At 40.0% G+C, this 19,437-nt stretch overlaps 1 protein-coding gene and 1 long non-coding RNA gene across 4 annotated transcripts in view; both read left to right on the forward strand.

Moving 5' to 3' along the window:
• LOC310844650 (cyclin-dependent kinase inhibitor 1-like) overlaps positions 1-2,314 on the forward strand; it is a 31,177-nt gene extending 28,863 nt beyond the window's left edge. For all 3 annotated transcript variants that reach the window (XM_083738986.1, XM_083738985.1, XM_083738988.1), the window contains exon 4: positions 411-2,314. The gene's annotated coding sequence lies outside the window, so the exon portion shown is untranslated. The remainder of the gene's footprint in view (positions 1-410) is intronic.
• Positions 2,315-14,860: 12,546 nt separating this feature from the next.
• LOC310844670 lies at positions 14,861-18,980 on the forward strand. Its single transcript, XR_014564230.1, has 2 exons — positions 14,861-15,330; positions 17,403-18,980. It is a non-coding gene; the product is annotated as an uncharacterized lncRNA (long non-coding RNA).
• Positions 18,981-19,437: the final 457 nt, after the last annotated feature.

Consider the following 19,437-nt stretch of genomic DNA (forward strand, 5'->3'; position numbering starts at 1 on the left):
TCTCCGCTGTCCTGGACGGCTTTTGATGGCAGGCGGGGGGGGAGCAAAGACTTTTGCCCCCCGCCAGCCTTCAGAAGAGGTCCTGGACCTCTTCTGAAGGCTGGCGGGAGGCAAAAGTCTTTGCTCCCCCCTGCCTGCCTTCCCGGGAGAGCGGAGAAACGCAGCGCTGCGTTTCTCCGCTCTCCCGGGAAGGCAGGCGGGGGGGAAGCAAAGACTTTCGCCCCCCGCTGGCCTTCAGAAGAGGTCGGGGGACAGACTGTCCCCGGACCTGGTCTGAAGGCGGTTTCCATAGGAACGCATTAATTGATTTTTAATGCATTCCTATGGGAAACCGTGCTTCACAAGACGAAAAACTCGCAAGACGAAAAGACTTGCGGAACGAATTAATTTTGTCTTGCGAGGCACCACTGTACAACATCTTGAAATGGTGCATTTAAATAATGAACACTTGGGCACTTCACACAGAGGCACAGATTTTTGAAATAAAAAATGTGAACTTTCAGAACATCAGAATGCAGTTAGGCCGATTACGTTGTATACCCTCTTCCTGCATACTGCTTTAAAAAATAAGAGGAAGAGGAGGAAGCAGATAACCAAGCAAGAAACAGACTAATTGTAGCAGTAGTAGCACCTCAAAGGATGTTGCTTATCAGGAATTGGTCAGCATAAGAGTAAATATAAAAAATACTATGTATGAACAATTTGTGAGTGCCATTATATGGTCTTGCATACTATGTGTTGTCGGTTTTTTACTTATTTAATTACTATATAGACTTGCATGTCAGTGTGATCATCAATATTTTTCCAGCTAACTGAATCCCCCCCCCCAGCTTTTTAACATTTTAAGTAAGCATAACAAATCCTTAATTTGGCTTGTATAAATGTTTGCCACTGCTTTGCACATAAAAGTTATTTATGCAGATATACACAGATCTCCTGCCAGCAGTTGTCCTTGGTATCTGTGTCCAAACAGAGTCCATTGATATTGAAATCCTGGAATAGCAGTTCCAGCTGAACTATACAGTCAGCAGAATCATGTGGTTCATCTCTTGCTGGACACCCACTGCTACAGATTGCATGCCATATGTACAACTCACTGCTTAGAGAAAATTAGCATGCCAGGGAGAAGGGTTCTAACTTAACATTCTTTTTGCCATGCTACATTTTCTACATCTTACATTAGAACATTCCTACATGATATTTTACCTGTAGGCTGCCATTGGACTGTGTGATTAGTTGAACGTGTAGTTCTGCTTTAGGTTTACAGTACTGACCTTACCCATGTCCAGCCTTCATCTTATTCACTCCTTCTAGAGGCTCAACAGAAAAAGATTTTTTTGTCTCCAAGTATGTTATGCTAATGTGTCTTAATTCTCTAGGGATACTAGGCTTCCCACTGGTGTGCACTTGAAGAGGATTCCTGTGCATTTAATAGATGTTTACTGGTTTGCTAAACATACTTTCCCCATGACTGTATTGAGAGTTGCTGTACCTCCATACACCTCTCTCCTGTGCAGCTATAAAAGGCACATGTAGGATAGGATAGATGGAGCACATTAGGAGCAGTTGAGTTTCATAGTCTTATTTAGTTACCTGTCTTATAGCCCAGAATTTCTTCTCATTTCAAAATGATTCGGGCACTGTTTGTTTTAATTAATTGTCCTCTTATATTTTCTTACTTCGCAGCTTCCATTGCATCCGCTAGCTCTCGCCCAGCACAACTTTTTAGAATAATTAGGTCGATAAGGTCCTTAGGAGGACAACCAAATTTAAGCACAAATTTGACCCACAGCTGTGAGGCATTTGGGAGCTTTTTGCAGAGAAAGTCCTGTTGCTGCACCATGACCTCCTTGCCAATTTAGATACAGTGACTGAACTAGAGGCCCCTCAACTGTCTTTGGGTCCAGTGTTGAACCATTTCGATCGGATACTCCCTGCTGATGTGGATAGATTCCTCCAAGCTGGTAGGCCCACCATCTGCCTCCTCAATCCGTGCCCGTCTTGGCTGATTAGGGCATGTCCATATTTCACACGGACCCCCCTGGTTGAAATTATCATTTGTCCCTTGGCAGGGGGACATTCCCAGGGGAACTGAAGGAAGCAGTGGTGTGTCCGCTCTTAAAGAAAACTTCACTAGATTCTTTGTTGTTGTTTAGTCCTTTAGTTGTGTCCGACTCTTCGTGACCCCCTGGACCAGAGCACAAGATGCTCCTGAACTAGGTGTGTTTATGTAACTTTGTGTGGTGGTATGTGCATCGTTTGTCCTAACACTCTTTGGATTATTATTCAAAAATAAATAAAAGTTGTAACTATTTGTGCTGAATCAACTAGCATTCATGAAAAAGATGTCCTGGGAATGGGTGAGACGTACATAAAGTATTGTGCCACTCTCCTGTTCTGCCTTTCTCAGGAAAGAAAGATGGCAATTCAAACCTAGCAGGTGTGACGTACAACTTTGAACAGCTGTAGTAACTGCGCTGTATAGTTGCAGAACTCTCCAAAGTTTGGTTTGAAATCTACCCTTGAAGAGTTTGTAGTCTAATGCAGAAGAGACTGCCATTCATTATATTATACTGAATTAATTCTGTATCATTAATAAAAACCCTGATCCTAACTACATTTACCTGGAAGTAAGTCCCCTTGTGAGACTTATTGCCAAGTAGGCATGTGCCCAAGTATGCACACTTACTGAGGAGTAAGCCCATGAACTCAATGGGACTTGCCAACCAATATCATAATAATAATAATAATAATAATAATAATAATAATAATAATAATAATGATGATGATGATGATGTATTTATACCCTGCCCATCTGGCTGATTCATCCAGTATTGAAAGCTTCCCTAAACAGGGCTGCCTTCAGATGCCTTCTAAAAGTCCGATAGTTGTTTTTTTCCTTGACATCTGATAGGAGGGCATTCCACGGGGCAGGTGCCACTACCAAGAAGGCCCTCTGCCTGGTTCCCTGTAACTTGGCTTCTCGCAGTGAGGGAACTGCCAGAAGGCCCTCGGCGCTGGACCTCAGTGTCTGGGCAGAACGATGTGGGTGGAGACGCTCCTTCAGGTATACTGCCAAACTAAATATTATTAAGGGAAAATAATTTTGAAATACTTATTTTTTTTCTGTCCAATAGTAAGGGTTTGGGGAAGAGACTCCACAAGGTACATTAGAAAAATATCTGCTCATGGTGGTGGGTGAGGTTTGCGGCCCAGCACGCAGCCCCGTCGTCCTCCTGCAGCCCCGTCACTCCACTGGCTGTTGCTCCACCCCTTGGTTTCCATGAAGCTTTCCAGGTTACCGCCAAACCCTTTTCAAATTGACCTATCCACGGCTGCCTGGGGGGCCGGACAAGAAGAGTGGACCATGACTGAGCAGGCTTCACTCCAGTTGGCTCCAAACGTCCGCTCCAAAAGCCAGCAGCGCAGTCAGCCCCAGAGCGTCACCCCAGCTAGCCCTCCCTCTAATTGTATCTTATCTTTCAGGCTGACCTTCTTCCATTCCAGGTCCATGGGCATTGCTACGGTGGGACGATGGTTGCTGTTTTTCAGAGCAAGGAAGGAATTTCCCCTGTTCTGCAGGTTTTGCTTTCCCCATAGCAATTGTCACAACTTTGGTGGCAGTGATATCAGGGTTCTCTGTTAGAGGGGTCTTGAGGGGAATGTCTCTGACCACAAGTGCACAGCAATGCAGGAGGGGGCCAGCTGTTTAAACACATGTTTTGCAGTGTCCCCATATTCCCTATTGACCCTGTCTTGCCTCTGACCCCCAGCTGGGGGCTGAGAGAGATATACGCCCAATGCCTAAGCAAAGGTTTCCTACATCTGAAATTTAATAAAGTTGTGGCCATTTTAATCCCAAATATGCTGTCATGTGTTTTCCTCGACCTGAGGTCTGGCTCGCGGAGGGGGTGGTCTGCGACTGGGTGTGCAAAGAAAGTTGCATCAAGACATTTGGGTGTCACTTGATTCTTGTTTGCAGGTTTCTCTGAAAAGGTCAAGAATGGTGTCATCAGTATTAGCTTATGTGCTCTGTGTAGAGAACATGTATTATGGCAGCAATTAATGGGGAAACCATACCCAGCCAGATGGGCGGGGTATAAATAATAAATTATTATATTATTATTATCTCTGTTATCCAAAACAAGGTCCTTGTTTTTGCTGCTGCTGCTGCTGCTGCTGCTTTTAACCACATTGGCCTTTAAAATGTGGACAATTAACTGTATTTAACAACTGATGTGGAAAATCAAAAGTGTATCTTTTAAAATAGACATTCTAGAATATTACAAATGCACGAGTAGAGTATAGGAATAAATTCATTTAGAAGGATTGCCCTATTTGCACTATATTCCTGGCAAATGTATTTCCTCAGCGATAAACCCTATTGAGTTTGTTGGAGTTACTCCCTCTAGTAAGTGTGATTGGAATTGCAGCATCTGAAAGTTTCAGAAACCTGATCCAGATATTAAAAGTTGCTTTCTTCTTTATCCTTAAATTCAAAGATAGTGACTCTTTTCTTTGTGAAGGGTGCAAAGTGTATGTAACATTTGCTATGAATGATACATTATATAAAGTGTTTGTATATATAGTAGATAGATTTTAGGTGCAACACTGTGCATGTTTTTTCATAATATTTAGAAATGATGAATCTACTGATAGTCTGTCTTGCTTTAGCAGAGTTTACAGCAAACCACAATTCAGATTAGAACAGTGTTTCTCAAACTTGAGTTACAGCAGGAGTGGTTGGACTGCAGCTCCCATCATCCCTAGCTAGCAGAACCAGTAATCAGGGATGATGGGAGTTGCAGTCCAACAGCTGGGGACCCAAGTTTGAGAAAAACTGGATTAGAACTAAATTCAGAAATCTTGTCTGAAATTGTCCATAAATTGGGTTACAGTTTGTCATAGTTCCATTAACAGCCAGCTTACTGAATCATAGAATCATAGAGTTGGAAGAGACCACAAGGGCCATCGAGTCCAACCCCCTGCCAAGCAGGAAACACCATCAGAGCACTCCTGACATATGGTTGTCAAGCCTCTGCTTAAAAACCTCCAAAGAAGGAGACTCCACCACACTCCTTGGCAGCAAATTCCACTGTCGAACAGCTCTTACTGTCAGGAAGTTCTTCCTAATGTTTAGGTGGAATCTTCTTTCTTGTACTGACCCTATCCTCATTTGCAGTCTCTGAGTCTGACGCTGAAGGGCTCTCCTTGGTGTCACACTTTAGTGCTTGTCAAAGACACAGCTTCTGGCTGCCAGTGATGATTACTGTGAAGGAAAGGCACTAGGTCAGTGTGAGAAGCCTGTGGTGGCTCCCTATGGCTGACAGAAGGAATTAGTCCAGTCTGGATAATGAAGGTCAATCAACAGTTGGGGGAGGAATGGGTGGGCTTGCCTTCTGCCTTGGTTCCTCTTGCTGTCCTAGTGGCTGATGGAGAGGTCCCAGCTGTGGTGTTGAGGGCCTTGTAAAACTGTCAAGTTGCCATAGAAAGCTTTCTAAAGTTGCTTTAGAAAATCTTGGCAGAGAGGAAATTGCAGATTGAGTAATGCATGAAACTAGAGCACTAGATAACCAAGACAGTTGAACCATCTGAGCCTCATGGTTTCATTTATATATCCATACACAGCACAGTGTTAGCAGAGAGCGGGACAGAGAAAGACAATAGCTGCCTCTGCCTTGTTTATATAGGTTTTGCCCAATACAAATGGAACTATTGTCCTAATAAAGCAAAACTGTCCTTGGAACATTCAAAATACTTGTTTGTTATAGTCAGGGTAAGCATAATATTTGCATGTATTGTTTAAGCAGAATTTCATACACATCTGCTAAGATGGTACCTGGCATTTCTATATACAGTGGTATCTCGGGTTACAGATGCTTCAGGTTACAGACTCTGCTAACCCAGAAATAGTACCTCGGGTTAAGAACTTTGCTTCAGGATGAGAACAGAAATTGTGCAGCAGTGGCAGCAGGAGGCCCCATTAGCTAAAGTGGTTCTTCATGTCAAGAACAGTTTCAGGTTAAGAACTGACCTCTGGAACAAATTAAGTACTTAAACTGAGGTACCACTGTAAATTTGTTACAGCAGAAATCCTCTATTTTTTTAATTCAATGAGTGAGATTTGTTGTTATTTTTCAGGTACTTTTTTCTGTTATGTTTGGGTTCTGCAGTATTGTGCAGAATTATGTAAATAAGCTGAATGTTAGTGTATTATATCATCTGGTTATAAACTATAGACATTTGCAATGTTTTCAATAAAATATGGTTTCTATATTTTACATTTCAATAAAATATGGTTTTTCAACATTATATTGATATTGACTTGTCATCTGTAAAGTGTGTGTGTATCTTCATTTCTGTTCTTCTTCAGGCATACAGGCAGTCAGTGCTGAGGTTGAAAACATGCCATTTGGGAAGGGACAACATCCTGCACCAGTGCCTTCTCCCCAAGCTCTCATGCTTTGCTTACTGACAGCTCTTACCAGGATCCAGGATCCTTCTCAAATATGGATCTAGACCTTTACTACCATGGGGAAAACTCCCTCCAATTTAAGAATGAATGAATGAATGAATGAATGAATGAATGAATGAATGAATGAATGAATGCTCTTCCCCAGGGAAACATTCATGGCACCCACACTGTCAGCCTCAGATACCAGACTGAGAAAGATGTTTAGGTAGGCTCATTAATTGATGTGAGATTAATAGAGATTAATATCTGCTATGATGTCAACCTGTGGGTCCCCAGATGTTGTTGGACTACAACTCCCATCATTCCTAGCCAGCATGACCAGTGGTCAGGGATGATGGGGGTTGTAGTCCAACAACATCTGGGGACCCACAGGTTGAGAACCGCTGGATTAAGGGCATAATTGGGCATTGCTGGGCACTTGCACAAGGACCCTCCCACTGCATGGTCATCAGACTGCGAGTTCTTGCTGCTTGGCATCACCACCTGTTTGCTCATCCAGCTTTTTCCTTCAGTGACAGAGGGAGCAAGCAAGTGGGCAAGGGAGAAAGAACATTTGTTGTCATCTGCTCATTCACTTCTTGCCTGTTGCCTGGACAGGTGAGTAGGCAATGGTGGTTGGAGAGCAACAGAACGAGGGGATGGACATATAATCAATCTATACCCAACCTGAAATACCGTAATTTATTGAAAGTTTTTTGGGGGGCATATGTCAAAGAGTTCTCTCCTCCCCACTTATAACAATGTATAAGGATCCGCAGGGGAAAGGTCGAGATCTCTTGTCTGAGGAGATGAAGTTCAAATCAGGGTTTGGCGAGGAGGGGTTGGAGTCAGGATAGGCAGGGGGAAGAGAATCATGGTCGGGGCAGAGTTGGACAGGATTTGACAGGGTGTGTGCAGATTATGAGGAGCTCCAGGGTCAGTCACAAAACAATAGATACTGCTTCGTGAAATGGACCACCTCTCCCAATAAGAACTGACCTGGACCCTGCAATTATCATCTAAGGCCCTTCTTTGTGTGCCTCCTACATTAACAGGTGCAGAGGGTGGCAACAAGAGAACTGGCCTTTTCCTTTCTTTTTTTTTAATTAAATTTTCATTGATTTTCGACCAGAATACATTTATGTACATTTGTTATACAAATAGATCTCATATACAACCTTTAGCTCTGCCGAGCTTCAGACTTCCTTCCCCCCTTCGGTAAGTATCTTATAGTTTCATTACATCTCGTACTTTATTCATTTATCTAATTTACCATATGCTGTTGAAGTTAATCAAACCCTGCCAGTGTCTTTAAAGATTTACAATTATCTCTTATATACACCAAATATTTACTCCAATTTTCAGAAAACTTCTGATCTTCCTGATCTCGAATTCTCCCTGATAATCTAGCCAGTTCCGCATAATTTATCAATTTAACGTGCCAATCCGACATAGTTGGTATTACATTTGTCTTCCAATTCTGAGCCAACATAATCCTTGCTGCCGTCGTGGCATACAAAAATAAATTCTTATCCTTCTTTTTAACCTCCTTTCCCACTAATCCCAAAAGAAAGGTATACTTAAAGATTTTTTTAAGCTCGTTATAAATTAAATCCCAAAAGCCCTTCACCTTTCCACATTTCCACTACATGTGGTAGAGATCTCCATCTACCTTTCCACATTTCCAACATTTCTTATTTTTCATTCTGTACATCTTTGCCAGTTTTACCGGCGTAAGATGCCACCTAAAAATAATTTCCCATAAATTCTCTTGTAGTGCCGTACACGCTGTAAACTTTAAATTCTCACTCCATAATTCCTGCCACGCTTCCAATTCAATATTATAACCAAAATCTATGGCCCATTTGATCATGGCTTCCTTTTTTTTTTAATAATTTTTTATTGATTTTCCAATTTTATCGACACAACAACACTAAATAATACATACAACAACAGACACACACAAAAAACATAAATCCTACTTTCTTAACCTCCTTTTCGTAAGCCTCTTTTCTCGGACTTCCCCATACCTTCCCCTTTTTGCATCCTAGTTTCACAATTTTTCAGCAACTCTTTTAGCCAATTAAAATTTAAACTTATTCTCCTTTTCAATATCACATTAAATCAAAAAGAATAAATATAGCTGTAATTATACATCTTCCTTTCCCTTCACACTTTAACACTCCTCAATTTTATAGCGATTTTTAAGATATACTTTAAACTTCTTCCAATCTTCCTCCACAGTTTCTTTCTCCTGGTCGCGGATTCTGCCGGTCATTTCTGCCAGTCCCATAAAGTCAATCACTTTCGCCTGCCATTCTTCCAGCGTGGGTAGCTCTTGTATCTTCCAATACTTTGCTAGTAGAATCCTTGCTGCCGTTGTGGCATACATAAAAAAGATCTTGTCCCTCCTTGGCACCAGTTGGCCCACCATACCCAAAAGAAATGCCTCTGGTTTCTTATGAAAAGTACATTTAAGTACTTTCTTAATTTCATTATAAATCATTTCCCAGAAAGCTTTAATCTTCGGGCAGGTCCACCAAAGGTGAAAGAAGGTACCTTCAGTCTCATTACATTTCCAGCATTTATTATTGGGCAAATGATAAATCTTAGCAAGCTTGACTGGGGTCATGTACCACCTATAAATCATTTTCATAATGTTTTCTCTTAAGGCATTACAAGCCGTAAATTTTATACCTGTGGTCCACAACTGTTCCCAGTCAGCAAACATAATGTCATGTCCTAGGTCCTGTGCCCATCTAACCATTGCTGATTTAACAGTTTCATCAATTGTATTCCACTTCAACAGCAAGTTATACATCTTTGATAGGTTCTTAGTATTGGATTCTAACAATTCAATTTCTAATTTCGATTTTTCCACCTGGAACCCAATTTTCCTGTCTTGTTTAAAGGCCTCCATTATTTGATAATAATGGAGCCAATCTCGTACCTTGGACTTTATCTTCTCAAAGCTCTGTAATTTAAATTCGCCACTTTCTATTTCTAAAATCTCAGAATATTTTGGCCAATTGATTCTCGTGTTTAGCTTCTTTACCTCTTTAGCCTCCATTAGTGATAACCACCTGGGAGTTTTTTTGGCCTTTTTGTAGACTTCTGGATCTCTAAATAGGGTGTCATTCATTCTCCATCTAAAGGAACCAGCTGTTGTTACCTTCATTTCCATCTTTACCGCGTTATGGTCGGAGCGTGTCTTTGGGCAGATTTCCACTTTTTTTATCATTGGAGCCATTCCACTAGTAATCCATATTTGATCTATTCTTGTCCATGTCATCTGGGACTCTGAGAAAAATGTCCCCTCTCTCTCGAGAGGGTTTCTTAGTCTCCAAATATCTATCAAGTCCATATTGTCGGTCATTTCAAAGAAAGTCTTAGGTAGTCTCCCATCCTTGGAAATCACCTGTCTTTGTGCTTTGTCCATATATGTAGAGACGACACCGTTCATATCTCCTAAAAGAATCACCTTATAATCCAGGTAGTCCATCAATGTCTCATGCAATTTCTTATAAAATTCTGCCTTCCCTTCATTTGGTGCATATATGCCGACTGTCAAAAATTTTTCTCCTTGGATTTGTATTTCGATTGCCAATATTCTTCCATGTTCATCTTTAAAAATCAGTTTTGGGGCCAATTTCTCCTTTGCATAGATCACCACTCCTCTTTTCTTAACTTTATCCGATGAAATAAATTCCTGTCCTAACCTTTTGTTTATAAGCAATTTTCTGTGTATTCTTGTTATGTGGGTCTCTTGTAAACAAATCAAATCCAATTGTTCTCTTTTTAAGATATGGAAAACTTCACGTCTTTTTCTGGGAAGGTTCAAACCGTTACAGTTCCAGCTTAGGAATCGCAGAGACATTGTTGATCATGGCTTCCTTTACCTCCTCATCTTTAGTGTACCAATTCAGTAATAGGTCATATGTTTTTGACAGCAATTTGTCTTTCCCATCTAATATATCTATATGGAATTTTGATTTCTTGTCCTCAAATCCCAACCTCTTTTTGTCTTCCTTCAGTATCTCATTAACTTGATGATATTGCAGCCACCCAGTCAATAAATTCTCCACTTCTTCATACTTCTTTAATTTTAGACCCTGGTCCGTTTTTCTAAGAAACTCTTCAAATATCCTTCCTTCCATATTGGTTTTTTTATGATTAATACTTCTGTTGGAGATATCCACCAAGGGGTTTTCCTTTCTAGCAAACTCTTATTTCTCTCCCATACTTCATATAAAGGTCCCCTAATTATATGATTCAAAAAATCCCTATGGACTCTCACTTTATCATACCACAGGTACGAGTGCCACCCGTACCTCTTATCATATCCTTCTAAATCCAGGAGATCTGTGTTTTCCAATTTTATCCAATCCCTTATCCATGTTAAACATGATGCTTCATAATATATCTTCATGTCTGGGAGAGCGAAGCCCCCTCTTTCTTTTTTATCAACCAGAATCTTCATTTTTATTCTTGGCCTCTTGCCCTGCCAGACAAATCTTGCTAGTGTCTTCTGCCAATCCTTAAATTGTTTTAATCCTCTTATCACTGGGATTTATTGGAACAGGAATAACATTCTGGGTAGGACATTCATTTTAATTACTGATATTCTTCCTAAAAAGGAGAGCCTCAGTCTGTTCCATATCTCTAAGTCCTTCTTTAGTCCTTCTTCTGTTTCAGTGTATCTGAAGAAGTGTGCATGCACACAAAAGCTCATACCAAGAACTAACTTAGTTGGTCTTTAAGGTGCTACTGGAAGGAATTTTTTTTGTTTTGACTATGGCAGATCAACACGGCTACCTATCTGTAACTGAATCCTTCTTTATAGCTTTCCACGTAGGTTTGTAGTTGTCCTTGTACAAATTTGTATTTTTTGCCATCAGCCATATTCCTAGGTACTTGATTTTCTTTGCTGCTGTAATGCCAGTCTCTTTGCAATTCTTCTAGTTCTTCTCTAATTATATTCTTAACTAACATCTTTGCTTTAATTTTGTTTAATTTAAACCCAGCCATTTTACCAAATTCTTCTATTTTTTGTAGAGCTTCTTGTACACTTCTTTTTGGATCCTCTAGCGTTAAAACTATGTCATCCGCAAATGCCTTTATTTTAAATTCTTTATATCCCACCTTGATTCCTTTCACCTTTGGTTCTTCTCTTAATATCTTATTAAGAACCTCTACCGTTATAAACAGCAGGGGTAACAAAGGGCACCCCTGCCTAGTTCCCTTAGAAATTTCAAAAGGTTCTGATACATTCTTATTTATTATAAGTTTAGCTGTTTGGTTTTGATAAATGGCTTCTATACCTTTTATAAACCCTTCTCCAATTCCATTTTAAAAAAATTTTCTTTCATGAATCGCCAGGAGACATTATCGAACGCTTTTTCCGCATCGATGAAAATCGATGCAGCTTGTTTGTCAATTCTGTTTTCTAGATATTCAATAATGTCTAATACATTTCTAACATTATCCTTTAGCTGCCTTCCCAGTAAAACCCCGGCTTGATCTTTATGGATTATTTTGTTTAAGAGTCTTTTTAATCTCTCAGCCAACACGTCTGCGAATAACTTATAATCATTGCTCAATAATTAAATAGGTCTGTAATTTTTAACCTCTAAGCCATCAGTGTCTTTTTTTGGAATTAAAGTGATATAAGCTTCTTTCCACGTGTTTGGTATTTTTCGCTCTTTTAAAATATTATTCATAACATCGCACAAAACTGGAGTTATTTCATCACTTAATGTCATAATATTTAGCTGAAATGCCGTCAGGCCCAGGAGCTTTCCCAATCTTCATTTTCTTTATAGCTTTTCTAATTTCTTCTTATTTCTCAGCTCAGTCTCACTCCAACGTCAATCAAATGCTAGCATAGATAGCGAACCTTTACTGTATTTTTGAACATATGTTTTATATCTATCCCACTTTTCCATAAATGCTTGTTTTGAATTGCCTCTCAGGGTATTTGTGAACTGCGCCATTTCAGCAAATTCTTGTAGCTTGTAATGCCAGTCCGTTATTGTTGGGGCTTCTTCTCATGAGGTGGCCAAAGTATTGGAGTCTCAGCTTCAGGATCTGTCCTTCCAGTGAGCACTCAGGGCTGATTTCCTTAAGAATGGATAGGTTTGATCTTCTTGCAGTCCATGGGACTCTCAAGAGTCTCCTCCAGCATCATAATTCAAAAGCATAAATTCTTCGGCGATCAGCCTTCTTTATGTCCAGCTCTCACTTCCATACATCACTACTGGGTAAACCATAACTTTAACTATACGGACCTTTGTTGGCAAGGTGATGTCTCTGCTTTTTAAGATGCTTTTGTCATTGCTTTTCTTCCAAGAAGGTTTGTCATTGCTTTTCTTCCAAGAAGCAGGAGTCTTTTAATTTCGTGGCTGCTGTCACCATCTGCAGTGATCATGGAGCCCAAGAAAGTAAAATCTCTCACTGCCTCCATTTCTTCCCCTTCTATTTGCCAGGAGGTGATGGGACCAGTGGCCATGATCTTTGTTTTTTTGATGTTGAGCTTCAGACCATATTTTGCATTCTCCTCTTTCACCCTCATTAAAAGGTTCTTTAATTCCTCCTCACTTTCTGCCATGAAGGTTGTGTCATCTGCATATCTGAGGTTGTTGATACTTCTTCTGGCAATCTTAATTCCGGCTAGGGATTCATCCAGCCCAGCCTTTCGCATGATGAATTCTGCATATAAGTTAAATAAGCAGGGAGACAATATACAGCCTTGTCGTACTCCTTTCCCAATTTTGAACCAATCAGTTGTTCCATATCCAGTTCTAACTGTAGCTTCTTGTCCCACATAGAGATTTCTCAGGAGACAGATGAGGTGATCAGGCACTCCCATTTCCACACACATCTAGATGTGATCATATCCTTGGGTTTCATTATACAGAGACAAGGGAAAGATGAGTATAGTTGGACATGCACTCTGGAACTTCAGCTGATTTCAAAAAATCTTAAGAACTACTGGGTGAGACCCCCTGGCCAGATATGGCCGCCGTTAAACAATGGAATGGACTCCCTTGGAAGGTGGTGGGCTCCCCATTGAGATTCCTGCATTGGACTAGATGCAATTCTACAACTATTATCAGCCGTGCATTGCAGACTTCTTTTGCTGGCTTAGAACATCATACAATGGATTTCAGAATTTTAGTAGTCACTATCAATTCATGCATTTTACTATTCTTTTAAAATCAAAATTGTCTTCTGACAACAATGGGAATGGGCTGGGAGTAATGTGGGGATGTATAAGCTACCAACAGAAAATGCGTAGTCTTTGGAAACATGCCATTCTGCTTTGCTTTCATTTCCTCAAAGAAACACAATCCATGAGTTTAATTTTAAGTATAAATGTGCAAAGTGCATAGATTTGAATATTTTTATTCACAGTTTATAGCTTGCTGGGGTGCTTTCAGAAGGAGGGGGCTATTAACTGCTATGTTTTTGCTTTTAAAGTGAACAGATAAACTTAAGACTGTCACCTTGGCTGTCATAAATAGCAGTAACCCCAGATCACTACTAACTTCTGACACCACCCAATTTCTTGGCACCTTTTCAGTATGTCCTGGCAAATATTTCAGACATCCGCCATGCAATGCCAAATAACTGTTTTGTCTATAGATGTGGAACAAAGATTAGGAAACTGGGTAACCGGCTGCATGTTCATATGTTCTTTGCAAAGCTGTAAAACATGAAGCTGCACACTTGTTCCAATAACATGTCAGAAGGAGGGATTAACTGAATACCTCAGCCCAAGAAAATTTTGGTTGAATAGAAATGAGTCAAGCATGTGCACCAAGATCTGCACCTGACATCTCCACCTGGAGGTGCATGCCTGGGGATCATTGGATCTGGACTGTTTTCACACACTAGTACCACATCCTGTAGAATTCTATCAGATATATTTTATCTGCAGAATTGAAATGAATTTCTTGAGTCAATTTGTTTTTTCTGTACAGCCTGAGCAAGAACAGTCACCATTCATAAAAAGAGGTTGGAACAGAGCCAGCCAATAGATATGTGAGCTGTCCCTGGATGAAATGAGTTTTCTTCTTTAAATTCTCAAAACTCTTAATCTAGCTCAAGGTCGTCACCTGAACCAGCCAGATGTTTAACTGAGAATCAAGCACAGTCTATCATTTGAAAAATAAGACTTTACAGCCATCTTACCCCAAAATGGCAACTAGGCAATCTGTTTTAGTGAATGTAACCTTGGTTTAAGAAGCCATTTGGCACCTAGCTTATACACACTTGAAATGTGATAGGCAATGTTTAAATTTGGAGGTAATTAGAGATAGCCTTTATTGACATACATAAATGAAGATGATATAAAGGAACCAAGAGAGGGAGTGGAGGGAAGTTGGTGGATTCAAATAGGAAAAGGTCAAACCACTATTTAAGGGTAAAAAAATTCCACAACTTATTTATATAAGCAGGATGCTCCCTTCATAACTGTTGTGATTTGTGCTAATTTGTAAGGTTCCAAAACTGATGTACAAAATATTTATTAAGAAATAGCCTTCAGTATTGAAAGATAATAATTAAGCAACAATGGTGAGAAAAAGAGAATGGTGCATAAATACCATCAGCTGTACTGAAAATGTATTCTAACATGTAAAACTGAATATTTGTCTCTTCTCTCCTATTTAATCAAAAAAGGCCCACAACCTCACCTGGTGGAAATCAGTATATCTGCATGAAACTGGCTTTTATATTACAATTACCATTTTTCTGTCATATACTTCTTTTATTTTATTATTAATTCATTAAAATTTGAGGGGATCATCACACCTAGACCTTATATGCTCAGTCTTCTTAAAGTTGCTACCCTGTTTTAACTTGCTAACTCACAGGTTGTTTTCATTTTTTTAAAAAAAATAATATTTATTCAGAGTTTTATGAGTACACAATTACAAAAAAAAAAGAAAAACAGAAAAATACAACAAGAAAAAATAAAATAAAAATAAAAAACAAAAAAATACAAATCTCAAATTGTATCTTTTCATTTACTTATTTCTTGGACCTCCTCACACCTCCCTTTTTGTATTCTAATTTAATTCGTTATTTCAGCAAATTCTTCCCATATTTCTCAGTTTTAATTTAAATGATTTGTCTTAACAAAGATTTAACAATCTTATTAATTAAATCCACATATCCTTTCCATCTTTTACTATATTCTGTTATTCAATTTGCCTTAGTTTCTTTAATCTTATCTTACCTAAAATACCTTAAAATTTCAAAGTTTAAACCATGTTTATACATAACTCCTTGAATCCTTTCTACTAAAGCCAATTAGTTCCTTTCCAGCATATTTCCTAATATTCCATTAGTGTTACACTAATTCCAAAAATAAAAAGAAATTTTTCTTATTATAAACTTTTCCTCTAATTTTTATCCAACATCCCTTCTTCCTGGTCACGGGTTATGTCAGTCCCTTCTAACCATTACATCCAGTCCATCAATCTGGTGATCTTATATCCGAGGCCCTTAAGTCTCTTCTATGCCCCTTCTGTAGATTTTCTTGTTCTTGTTTGTGCTTATGCACTTCTTTGTCTTTTGTTGGTTTCTTTCGTAGTTTCTTATCATCATCTTTGTAATCCAAAAAGTAATTATCCAAAAAGTAGTTGTCAACCTGTTTCATAGTCCCACCAGAGTTAAGAGGCTTCCTTGACTCCAGACACTTCCAGATAGACTCCAAGTTCCATCTTCCACTGCAGCAACTTTTGCTCCTGTAGGACTTTGGATCTCTCCATTTGTGTTGTTTGAGTTGTAATCACAACCTCTTCCATCTTCTTCTGCCCTTGGACTTGCCCTGTCAAACCAGATTCCTGAATTGGTCGCTGTATAACTTCTTTGTCCTTGTTTCCTGTTAAATCATATTCGCTGGTTACAGCAGTCATCAAGTCCAACTTTTCATTCATCAAGTTCATTTTCTCATACACCTGCTCCAGCATAACATTTGTCTTGCCAAGGGCAGACACCAAAACTTCCTTCCGAATCATTTCTGTTCAAGGTCAAAAGTCTGGTCCCACGATCTCAATCTGACAGATGTAAACTCAAGTAAACTGCAACAACAGACTGACAGACTCCCTCTAGGGGACACAATTTCTATTTGTATCCATCTTTAAAATGTATCCAACAAAGAAGATTACTTTTGATTTCAAATGCAGAAATGCAGAAAGCAGCGTTGAAGTTAATTTGTTTCTCCTTTTTTAACTATCTGTCAAAATGCTCCCCTTTCAGTCAATGGACATCTCAAACAATTTCTGTCCTGACACCCCGTCCCCAGGTTTGGGACAATGGAAACTTAAATTCCTTTACCCTCCTCCTGCAGGATTAAACAGTCAAATCCCCCCCCCCCCTTTTCTCCTGCTTCCCAGGGGGTTTTATTGGTTATGAATGCAGGAAATTTCCAACTTTAAAACGATTTCCAGGCTATTAGATTGCAAGGTCTTTGCTTCAGTCTGTTTACAAAAAGCGGAAGGCGGACTTCCTGTTTAAACCTTCCCGCTTCATTGCCTAATTCACAAATTTAGCAAGTTTCTTGGTCCAATTTTCCATTTTTACTCACGGGTACTTGTTTTAGAGTCCAATTGTCATCAGGAAAAAGTCAGTGCTCTCCGGTGATGGCTGTGCGGCTTCCCTCCGTGAAAGTAGCAATCGGTTCGCAGCACCGCGCTGCTCACCCCACTTCACTCCGAAGCCCCAGAAAAGGGGTTTCCTCGCGAGTAGGGGAGGCGCTCTTGGTGCTCAGCCGAACCCCACGTTCCCAGGCTTCTCCGCCTGGGATTTCTAGCAGGTCCCCGCCTTTGCCGCGATGGGAAGACCCAATTTCCACGGAGCCCGTTCCTCCAGTCGGAGGAACTCCGCCATTCGCCGATGGCACTAACCCGGAAGTCCCCTGTTTTAACTTGCTAACTCACAGGTTGTTTTCAGCATCTGCTTTGAGGTCATGAACTTAACAAATGACACAAGAAGAAAATGAAGCTAGTATGGGTGACAAGCTGCTTTCAGTTTCTGCTGGCAAAGAGACAATCTATTCCCTGTTCTTCAAGCATTGAAGAGATCTAGCAAGCTTGTTGGGTGGAAATAGATCTTCCATTTGACAGTCTCAGGATTGAATTATATGTTCTGCTCAAAATGGAACTAGCACCAAAAATGTAGCCCCACATTGTGTTTTCCCCATTTCACCCTATAACATTTAGGTTTACGTTGTCTTTTTTTTTCCGCTTCCGCTTGAGGCACCACGGAAGATGGCCGACAATACCATCGCTCCAGCTCCCACAGGGTAATTAGAGGCTGAGATGGGAGTAATCAGCCTCCCAAATTCTTCCCGGGATAAGGGAAGATGCAGTCTCATCCGCGGATGCCCAATAAACCACCCCCAAGTTCGTAAAGAAGGAGGGGGAGGGGGCACTGGATGGAAAGCCCCCGAAGGAGTTCGGATCTCCTGGACTCTGTTGCTGTCAGCGCACCAAGTTCTATTACTTAAGATGAAAAATTGGATTAAAGTTTTGGACATGCTTCAAGTGAGGAGGGGGAAATTAAAATGCCAATTAAGCCAGCCACTGAGGTACGAAAAGAGACGGAGTGGAAGAAGGATAAGATCTAAGTTGGTATGTTGGAATGGAACAGAAAAGGAGGGGGGTAAAGCCTTTTTTACTATTGTACTCTGATTTATTATAATACTTGGCAACCCCCCCCCCAGAAGAACCGTTTACATTATTTATAGCAAGCAAGATTGGAAAATACAAACTGTGTGGAAATAATAATATTATATAATTAAAGCTTCTGTTTTTTGAATTGCCTGGAAGAAGATAAAAGACTTTCCAAATGCTGATTTTAGAAAGAAGCAGGATCTCGTTAGCCGCTGGAGAGACTTCAAAAAACTTTGGACAGGTTCTTATAATGGGGAATCCGCCATTATGGAATAAAACCAAGCTGCAGAGTTATAAATAGTCATATGGGGAGGTGAGCTCTTAATATGTCATTATATCTGTATTTCAAGTCCAATTTGGTAAATCTCCTCTGGAAAGGCTAACGTTTGATGCAATCGGTCTGGGAAAATTAATGAGCAAACGCCTAGATTTGATTTCATCAGAATTGAGAGAAGATGGCATCTGCCAGCAGCGAAATGACTTTTGGATTGATTTGGCATAAACACCAGTGTGCGAGGAGATACTGCAACAATAGAAGAGAGTCATACACGAAACCCACACAGAAATACATCATTGCTTATTTCAACTCGCTTGTGGAAACAACTCAGAGGCCAAGAAAGAAGGAAGGTTAACAACAGGAAAATTTAAAGGAACTATTGGAAAGACTATTCAAGGCAGCAGAGATATGAGATGATCAGAGCCCCCCTGAACTTGAAGCATGGGGAGTCCCAACAAAAAAATTATAATTTAGGCAGAATATTTGGACTATTTGATATGTATTTGTATAATTTGGAACATTCATTGTGATTTGATTGGATTGTTAAAATAGGAAACGTAATAAAAATGATTTAAAAAACCCAAAACATTTAGGTTTACTTTTCTGCGTGGTTTCCCTGCCTTGCTCCTACAGTGGTATATAAAATGGTGTTGGGGAAACATGATATTATGCTACAGGTAAGTCTGCCTAAGCATTAGAGAGGATAACTTTTCTTTGTGGTAGATCAGAAGACACCTCATGTCATGCTTACAGACTTCCCAAGGGCATCTGTGAAAACCGGAAGTTGAACTAGATGGGCCTTTGGTCTGATCTAGCAGGAATCTTCTTATGTTTATACTTTACTACAAAGTACACATGCTTCTTGATGTTGGCTCCATTAGAATACTAATCTCTATGGGATATACCATAGTAGAGGCCATGTGTGGGTACTTCTTGCTCACCCATCATACATTTAATTAGTGCATTTTGCAAGTAATGCCATGAGAAGAGCATTCCTGGGGACCTCTTGTAAGCAGCTCTGATCT

This window comes from Podarcis gaigeae (genome assembly GCF_964106915.1).
Source record: "Podarcis gaigeae genome assembly, chromosome: 5".
Lineage (NCBI taxonomy): Eukaryota > Metazoa > Chordata > Lepidosauria > Squamata > Lacertidae > Podarcis > Podarcis gaigeae.